Genomic DNA, 10,227 nt, shown 5'->3' on the forward strand with positions numbered 1-10,227 from the left:
GCTGGGCTTTAATAGCTTCAAATTCCAGTAAGTAGTGCAATAGTGGCGCCTCTGCTTCTGTTTCACAGGTATGACACTCTTTAACTATTGGGTTCATTACTTCCCAGCAGCACTTGTAACGAAGTCTGAGTCTGTGTACGGCTACTGCAATGTCTCTGGATATCTTTTTGCCAGGCTTGAAAGAGGAGTAACCAGTGGCTTGTTCGTACCATATCACAGTGGATCTTCCTTTCGCTACTTTGGCTATGTGGCGACTTTTGATAGTTGAGAATATTTTCTTCTTGATTTGCTCCTTAATCTTTTGAAAACCTGGACGTACTTGGAACATGTACAACAGGTAGAGCAGTGGCAGTTTTTGCTAGAGAGTCTGCCTTTTCATTACCATCTACTGCCAATGTGACTTGGTATCCAATTTAGAGTGATGACAGCCCTAGATTATTGGTTTCTTTTCCTATATGTTGGATTTCTGTGAGAAATTGTATATTATCTCGATGCTGACTGGATAACAATGCCTGGAACGAAGATTTAGAGTCGGAATGAATGATATGTAAATTATTCTCAATTGTATAGTTTATGGCCTCCTTCAGGGCATATAATTCTGTTTGCAATGTTGAGCACCCACTATTCATGCTCCAGTAAGCTTCATGGTTGGTAGTGTAAACTGCTGCTCCAGCAGAACCTTTTTCTTGATCAACTGATCCATCTGTGAAGACGAGTTGTTGTAGGTCTTGAGATGGCTTCCATTTGTTGTTCTATGACTGCTTTGAGCCTCTGCGAGTCACATGCGGATTTTTTAACTGGTAATCCTTCAATGATTATCTCTAGACTCGATTCTTCCCATGGAGGAGGCTGCCGAAAGTGTTGATATGGTCTATCTTCTCCTTTGTTTTTGTTGGTCCATTTCAAGTCCACGTTCTCTAGAATCTTGACCAGATTATCTACCCTTGTACTTGTTCTGTATTGAAGGTTTTTCTGAAGCGATCTCTGTATGCTGTCTTTGATTGACAGTCTGGCGGTGGTTGCAGCAAGTTTTGCTGTTATTGTGGCTATCCTTTGTTTGATCCTGTTTTCTAATGCTGGTAAGTTGGTTACCATTCTTAGATTCTTGCTACGCGTCCATATAGGTGCTCCCAGCATTGTTCTGTGAGCATCATTTTGAGACACTTCCAGTTTCTACCATTGGTTATCACTGAGGGATGTAAGAGCAGGAGCAGCATAGTCGATGAGTGACCTAACTGTTTGAAAGTAGTACATTTTGAGTACTGGTAGAGATGCGCCATCTCTAAGACTTGTCAGGGAGCGCAAAGCTGAGTTTCTGGCTTTACAACGTGTCTGTGCCTCATACCTATATACAAAAGTTCGTCACAGAACAGAGCACCTCATGTTTTCACCTTGTCTACACCCGTTTCAGTATTGACCTGGGTAAATACTGTCGCCCATAACTCTTCACCTTTCCAGTGAATGGAATTTAAGCTTTGTTAATTTTTTCATATGACAGGTTTCTAATTTGAGGTATTAACTTCGTCATCCTACGTTGGACACGTTCAAGTGAATTTATATCCATTCTATAGTACGGCGACTAAAACTGAACTGCATAATCTAAATGGGGGCCTAACTAGAGCAAGATATATCTGAACAAACGCATTGTTTCCACAGGACTACTATGTAGTGAGGAAAGAAAGAGAAGGGAGAGGAGGTGGTGGTGTAATTTTGCTGATAAGAAAAGGTTTGAGTTTTGAAGAGATGGTAAATCAGAACTGTGAAGGTTTCAGTGACTACATTTCAGGCACCATAGCAACTGGAGGACAGAAAATTATAGTAGTCATATATAACCCCCCACCGAATGTCAGAAGACCCAGACAGGAATATGATAGAAACAACTTGGCCACCATCAATATAAGAGAGAGAGCAGCTTCTGTGGCTAGCAGGAACGGATCCAGACATCTAATCATGGGAGACTTCAACCATGGGAAGATAGATTGGGAGAACAGAGACCCACATGGAGAACCAGACACATGGAGAGCCAAGCTGCTGGACGTGGCAACGAGAAACTTTCTAAGTCAACACGTCAAGGGACCGACAAGAATGAGAGGAGAGGATGAACCAGCCTTGCTTGATCTGATATTTTCCCTAAATGAGTCGGATATAAGGGAAGTTAAGTTGGAAGCCCCCTTGGGAATGAGTGATCATAGTGTATTGAACTTCGAGTACCTGGTTAAGCTAGGAATTGTATCTCCCAAAAAAGAACAGGGAAACAAAGGGCTGGCGAACCGAAAGGGAAACTATGAGGTGATGAATCCATTCATAAGGGATATACAATGGGACAGAACTCATAACCAAGTCCGTAAAAGACATGGACTATGTCACCCAAAAGTGTCAGGAGGCTGTAAGCAGGCAGGTTTGTCCCAGCCCAACAGGAAAAAGAGAAGCAAAAGAAGAAGAATCCATGGTTTAATAGGGAATGTATGAAAGCAAAGGAGCTGAACAAAAGAGCATGGAGGAACTTCCGTAATAACAGAACACCAGAAAGTAGAGAGAGATACCAGAGAACCAGGAACGAGTATGTCAGTGTGAGAAGAGCAGCTGAGAAAAGGTATGAAAATGATATAGCTAATAAAGCCAAGACCGAACCAAAGCTACTACACAGTCACGTCAGGAGGAAGACAACAGTGAAGGAACAGGTGATGAAACTTAGGGTGGGCGAAGACAGGTACACAGAGAATGACAAAGAGGTGTGTGAAGAACTGAACAAAAGGTTCCAGGAGGTCTTTGCAATAGAACAGGGAGAAGTCACGGCGCTAGGAGAGGTGGCAGCAAACCAGGCGACCTTGGAAAGGTTCGAAATTACAAGAGATGTAGTCAAGAAGCACCTATTGGAGCTGGACGTAAGAGAGGCTATTGGGCCGGACGGAATCTCACCTTGGTTATTGAAAGTGTGCAGGAGCACTTTGTTTGCCACTCTCCATAGTGTATAGTAGGTCACTGGAAACGGGGGACCAACCAGATATATGGAAGACTGCTAATATAGTACCAATATACAAAAAGGGTGACAGGCAAAAGGCACTGAACTACATGTCAGTGTCCTTAACTTGTATACCATGCAAGGTGATGGAGAAGATTGTGAGAGAAACCTAGTAACACATCTGGAGAGAAGAGACTTCCTGAGAAACCATCAACATGGGTTCAGGGAGGGTAAATCTTGCCTTACAGGCTTGATAGAATTTGACAATCAGGTGACAAAGATAAAGCAAGAAAGAGAAGGATAGGCAGACTGCATTTTTTTGGGGACTGTCGGAAAGCCTTTGACACAGTACCCCATAAAAGGTTGATGCATAAGCTGGAGAAACAGGCAGGAGCAACTGGTAGGGCGATCCAGTGGATAAGGGAGTACCTAAGCAATAGGAAGCAGAGAGTTAGTGATGGGTGAGACCTCAGATTGACGTGAAGTCACCAGTGGAGTCTCGCAGGGCTCTGTACTCGGACCTATCCTGTTTCTGATATACGTAAATGATCTCCCAGAGGGTATAGACTCATTCCTCTCAATGTTTGCTGACGCCAAAATTATGAGAAGGATTAAGACAGGAGGAGGACTGCTTGAGGCTTCAAGAAGACCTGGACAAGCTGCAGGAATGGTCGAACAAATGGTTGTTAGAGTTTAACCCAACCAAATGTAATGAAGATAGGGGTAGGAAGCAGGAGACCAGATACAAGGTATTATTTGGGAGATGAAATACTTAAAGATTCAGAGAGAGACCGACCTGGGGGTTGATATCACGCCAGACCTGTCCCCTGAAGCTCATATCAAGAGGATAACATCAGCGGCATATGCCAGGTTGGCTAACATAAGAACGGCCTTTAGAAACTTGTGTAAGGAATCTTTCAGAACATTATATACCACATATGTCAGACCAATCCTGGAGTATGCGGCTTCAGCATGGAGTCCATATCTAGTCAAGCATAAGACTAAACTGGAAAAGGTTCAAAGGTTTGCCACCAGACTAGTACCCAAGCTGAGAGGTATGAGCTACGAAGAGAGACTACGGTAATTAAACCTCATTTCGTTGGAAGACAGAAGAGTTAGGGGGACATGATCACCACATTAAAGATTCTCAAGGGAATCGACAGGTTAGATAAAGACAGACTCTTTAACACAAGGGGCACACTACACTACACACAGAAATCACAATAGCATGATGCATCAATGAACAAATCCACAAGGGCTGTGACGAGGATTCGAACCTACTGTAACACGGGGTAGGGTTCCTCTCTACTTATCTTTCCTTCTCTGCCCTCTACCCGTATTCTTACTTTTTATTCTCTACCAAGGGACTCCAAAACTTTTACCAAAGCCAACTCCACGCCACGTGGTCCCAAGACGATTGACCGACTTAGGATTCTACACCCAGTATGACGTGACCTAGGCTTTGAGCAAAACCCTAGAGTCGCCTCTACGCTGCCACCACCAGACCAGCAACACCGAGCAATGATCGAGGTCTGGATCGATCACGCTAATTAATCAACCTTGGGGCTTGATCCCCACTATAACCGATGACCGTGGAAACTTAAGGGTGTGAAATTAATTACACGGGAATGATTCGATGTTAGAATCGGTGTTAGAATCGGCGCCCAATCCAACTCTGCCTCGTGTGGACCACGTGACCAGGACAAGTATACACATAAAACACATGGAAATAATAAAAATGCAATTTATTCCCTAATTAATTTATTAAAAGAAAAACTAAAACAAAATCTAAATATGTTCACTCCCTGTCACTTTAACACTCCCTACTTGACCTGAGTGGCAATGAAGACTATTCCTATACATAACCATAGCAACTATACCTTGGGCAACCAGCTAAAGATGTTGGGCTGGTCTTGGGGAGAGGTAAGATGGTTGGCCTCTCCCAGTCGCTCGTGTGTCCACACTGATCTCTTCCTCGTCTGGCCTAGCCCAGACTAGAGCATTGTAACCTTCCGCCTAGTCAAAGTTTCACCAAGTTACTAGCAAGGTTTAAGTTATAACAATTAACCTCGGTTTGTACTGAATTGATCCAGACTGGTTGAATTATTTTACTGAAATTAAATTACACAAACATCTAACGGCAGAGCTGTTCCCGATCCCCCAAAAATGGTTAATTGAACTTTGAGAAATAGTAGACCTGTCAACCCTGATGACCTATGACCGCCGGTCACTCCGCCTTACAAGTTAGATCTGATTTGTGACGTCACTGATGGTGACTTAAACTCAATAATTAGAATACTCTTGATATTGTATCCAGTACTATTATACAATACAATTTTAATGCAAAATGAATAAAGGCTAATTTCTCTAAATTACTGAATACTATAGGATGGTTCATTATACAAAACTATGAACAAAGATGCCCGCCATTTGTGACTCAGACCTGCTAATTCCCAGGGGACTGGGCGTTGTTGAGAGGTCAGGTCCCTACTCGAACTTCTGGAACCTTCTGGAATAATTCTTACAACAGCCTAGTTTGTTACAACCCCCCCCCCCCCCCCGCACAAGCACTTAGTAAACCTTGTTAATTTGTTAAAAATCACGAGGTTTAGTATCCAAACCCACAATTCAACTCATGCCACAAACAAAAGCTACCCTAACTAATGAAATTTGACAAATATTTGAGTGTCCAACATCAACATGTTTAAATTCATAAATTTCTCAGCTGTCAACTGACAGCAATCCTCCAATATCAGGAAACATACATCCTATCCTTACTGACATAGCTAAATAACATGTCCCTACTCTACCATCAAAGACTAGCTATTAAACTCTCTTGGCTCTTCACTAGCCAAGTCCATGTGTCCTCTAGAGCCGGCCACACCGTGCTCAAACAAACATTAAAGTTATATCATCAGACTGAACTTTCAGTCATCCAGGAGTGTACTACGGAACTATCAAGCTCACATCCGTGTACTAACCACTCCCCGATCAATGTCAACCTTGACATGTTAAGGAACACACCTAACGTTTATTACATGTATCTAAAAATAAAAAAAAAATCCCTATACTATATCACAGGTTTCAGCTGACTGTACAGCCAAGTGTCCTCACTCACTAGAAGTGTCAATGTTTATATTGGTCCGCCTCTCCTGTGTTCAAACATTCTGCAAAAAATAGCACAACATAATTTTCCATAACCGTTTGTTCTGGGCTGAGACAATTACACAGGGGCTTCGATTTTGATTACTGACCAATTTATAGAGTAAAATTCATATATTATACCAGAATTATTTTAAATCTGTTTTTCAACATTTATAAAGTATTGATTCTAAATCTGTTTTTCAACATTTAAACAAAAGTGTCCAGATGTTCTTTACACAGATGTTCAGAGCCAACTTTGTTGTTTGTATCAATTGTTCATATTGAGTAATCGAGAAAAAAAAAATCGATACTGCTGGATGCTGAATGTAGTCGCTGACGATGACGGTGTCGATCTTGCTTCTCCCCATGTGTAGACATCAATACCTGGTCCTCTTGTACTCCCATCCGGTACTCCTGAATGACGACAGAGTGTAGTAGAGCTGAGTGCCAAGTGACAGCTGTAGAATACTGTTACTTCGGCCATTAATCTTGCTCTCGACAGTCCACACGCCTTCATATCAATCACAGTTCATACGGCAGTCTTGATGTTAAACTTGACGGCGCAGATGACCACAGCAGAGCAGGACTGGATGTACCAACGGTGTCTCTTAGCAGGAGTGGTGTTAGAAGGCCGTAGAGGCGGGTTGCTTGTTTGCAGAACAGGTGAATCTCGTCTTCCATCATTGCTCACGTCATCTCAGGCGTTTCTTGATGTCACCAGGTTACTAGGCCGTAAACACCAACTGTGTATACCCTCGTACCGCCGACTTTAGGCCAAAGGAAACAATTTTGCGACCTTCTATTGGCGAGTCCCGGTACTCTGTAGGGAAACCGTGCCTTCCACCTGTGACCGCCTTACTTCTGCTTTCTTGTTACTTCAGATGACGTAATCATTAATCTTCCGGCGAAATTCTTGAGTACTGCTACGTGCTTTCCATTTCTTGACCTCTCCTCCAACACTGCTGGAATGGCTGCAGTCATGATGACGCAGCAGGTGGGTAGTGGTGATCTCGAGACAGCTACCCCGGCGTTGTATGGCACCTCCGGTGACTGCTATAATGTGGACAGCTCGCTGGCTCTGACAACCTCGTTAGTGACGTGAGGCGTCGGCCGGGTGACTCTTGGACAGTCACTCATCCCCAAAGTAACTGATGTATGGGTTACTGGGTCTGGTGGGGGGAGGGCTTTGTGTAGCGTGTCTCCCCCTCGGTCTTTACAGACAAGGGTTCACATGTGGCTGGAACAACTGGGTCGGTGTACCAATCAGACCTGGGAACAGACACACAACACAGCGGAAGCATAGATATACTCTGGGTTTGGTGGAGGTGGAACCCCAGAGCACGGTAAAAGTTGCTACCTGAGTTAAGTATAGAGATAGTACACCTCATTGCCTTTACAGGAAAATCTAATGAATACTAAATTATACTAACTAGGGAAGTTACTTTACTGTATAGCGCGAGATCTCGTCACCATAGGGTGGCGAGACTGCACCTGACTACTGATGAGCGATGACAGAGGGTCATCCTCATCTTCTGACTCGTCGGTGAAGCCATGAGTCAGCACTGCTGAGTCAGGAACTAGACCCGCTGAAGGCAGTTCTAATTCCTCTCTAGCATGATAATGTTTCAATTTATTTACATGAATTGTCCTTTCCACCTGGTCCTCGAACACTCCTTTTATAACAAGATTAACCGGCCCCGCCCTTTTAATTACTCTATATGGTCCTCGCCACCTCGGAGCTAGTTTCCTGCTCTGATTGGCGGCCGTAGCCTCATTCACTCTCAATACGAGGCTTTCTTCCGTCAACTCAAGAGGGCGCACTTTCTTGTCATAAAAATGAGCATACCGAGTCCGTGCCTTCTTGGACGCTTCAGCTGCAATATTCCATGCATTTCTCATTTTACCAAGGACCTCTGAAGGATAGTCCTCCCCGTATGCAACATTATGTCTGTTAAGCAGACCTGAGGGGAAATTGCATGAATTACCAGTAAACAAATGAAGTGGTTGGGTGTTAATTGATTGGTGGATGGCAGTATTCAAGGCGAACTGAACATAGGGTAGGTGTTCATCCCAGGTGTTTGCATCATGTTCAGCAAGGATTGCAAGCATATCCTTGACTGAACGATTAGTCCGTTCCGTCATTCCGTTTGCTTGTGGGTGGTAGGCCGTTGTAAAAGCCGAAGTTGTCTCTAAAATCTTACAAACTTCTCTAAATATATTCCCATTGAATTCTTGACCCCGGTCAGAGACTAAAACTTTAGGAGGTCCGAATACAGTAACGAACCTACGCAAGAACGCATCTGCAACCGTACGAGAATCCTTCTGAGGTAATGCAACTAGTGTAGTGTATCTAGACAGATGGTCAACTAGCACCAACACATATGTTACCTGAATGACTGTGGTGTAAATCAATCAGATCGGCCCCCACACGATCTAACGGTTCACGAATTTCAGGAAATTCCTGAAGTGGGGCTTGTACCTTAAGGGTGCCTTTCCTCCTCTGGCAACGAGGGCACGACTTCACGAAATTGATTACCTCAGAAAGTAATCCTGGAAAATAAAAGAGACTTTGCTTTTAAGTGCGTTTTAAAGATCCCCGGATGCCCTGCAATTTTTGAAGCATGCGCAAGCTTTAACGCTGATGACCGCAACGCGTCCGGAATAACTAGCTGAAATACTGCCCTATCATTCTGGCTGTTAACATAATACAGGACGCCCTGTTTCATCTCAAAATCATGAATAGGTAAATTCTTTTTCTTTTTCGGGTATTTTCCTCCCTCTAAATACTCAATAATCTCTTTCCATCTAGGCTCGCTCATCTGGTATTCTCTCATTTTATCTGATGGAATGGTTTCAATATTTTCATTAATCTGAACTGCCGCTATATTTCTACTTAGCGTATCTGGCACAACATGTGCTGGACCAGGCTTGTACAAGATCTGGAATGAGTGGGCCGAAAGTTCGTGAGACCAGCGTGACATTCGTGGGCATTTCGTTCGCTTTTTAAATGTGTGTGTTAACGCTCGATGGTCTGTGTAGATTACAAAATGCCGCTGAAATAGGTAAGGCTCGAAATACCTAACTGATTCTACTACTGCCAGTGCCTCCCGATCCGTAGCTGAATAACGAACTTCAGGTCCTTTGACCTTCCTACTGAAATAAGCTACTGGATGGGGTAAATTATCCGCATCTCGCTGAATTAAGCACCCGCCAATAGCAATACCGCTGGCGTCAGTGTGCACTTCCCACTCTTTCTCAAAATCAGGAATTGCCAATACCGGTGTCGTGATTAGTTGGTCTTTCAGTTTGCGATAGGCCTCGTCATGTTCTGATTTCCACACAAACTTCGCATTTTTCTTTGTCAGATCAGTCAGGGGTGCTGAAATGCCAGCGAAACCTTCAATATGACGACGAAAATATCCGGCCGCCCCCAAAAACCTACGCACGTCCTTTGCTGTCCTTGGAGTAGGCATGTCAGCAATGGCGCGGCACGAATCTGGGTCAGGTCGGATACAGTCTGGGCACACCTGGAACCCCAGAAATTTGAATTTCTGAGCCGCCAGGGTGCACTTCTGAACATTCAGCCTGAAACCTGCCTGATCTAACAACTTCAAAGTCTCAGTCAAGTCCTGTAGGTGTTCCTCAAACGTCCTGGAATATATCACATCATCATCCAGGTACGCTAAAGAATGCCTACCCAGTACCGGACTAAGGATAAAGTTGATGGCCCTCTGAAACGACGAAGGCGCTGTCTTTAAACCAAACGGCATCCTACGGAATTGATAAGTGTGCCTACCATCCAAGAATGCTGTTTTTTCCCTATCCTGTTCTGCCACCGGAATCGCCCAATACGCCGATTTTGCGTCAAGAGTTGAGAAATACTTAGCAGCACCAAATTGATCTATTATCTCCTGTATTCGGGGCAACGGATACACATCACCCTTAGTTCGTTCACCTTCCGGTAGTCTACACAGAAACGATAACTACCGTCCGGTTTCCGAACTAGCACAACAGGAGAGAGCCACGGTGACGTACTAGGCTCTATCACGCCCTGTCTCAACATTTTCTGGCACTCCTCCCTGATAATGTTCTTTGCCTGTTCTGGCAACCTCCACTGTCTT

This window comes from Procambarus clarkii, chromosome 2 (assembly GCF_040958095.1).
Source record: "Procambarus clarkii isolate CNS0578487 chromosome 2, FALCON_Pclarkii_2.0, whole genome shotgun sequence".
Lineage (NCBI taxonomy): Eukaryota > Metazoa > Arthropoda > Malacostraca > Decapoda > Cambaridae > Procambarus > Procambarus clarkii.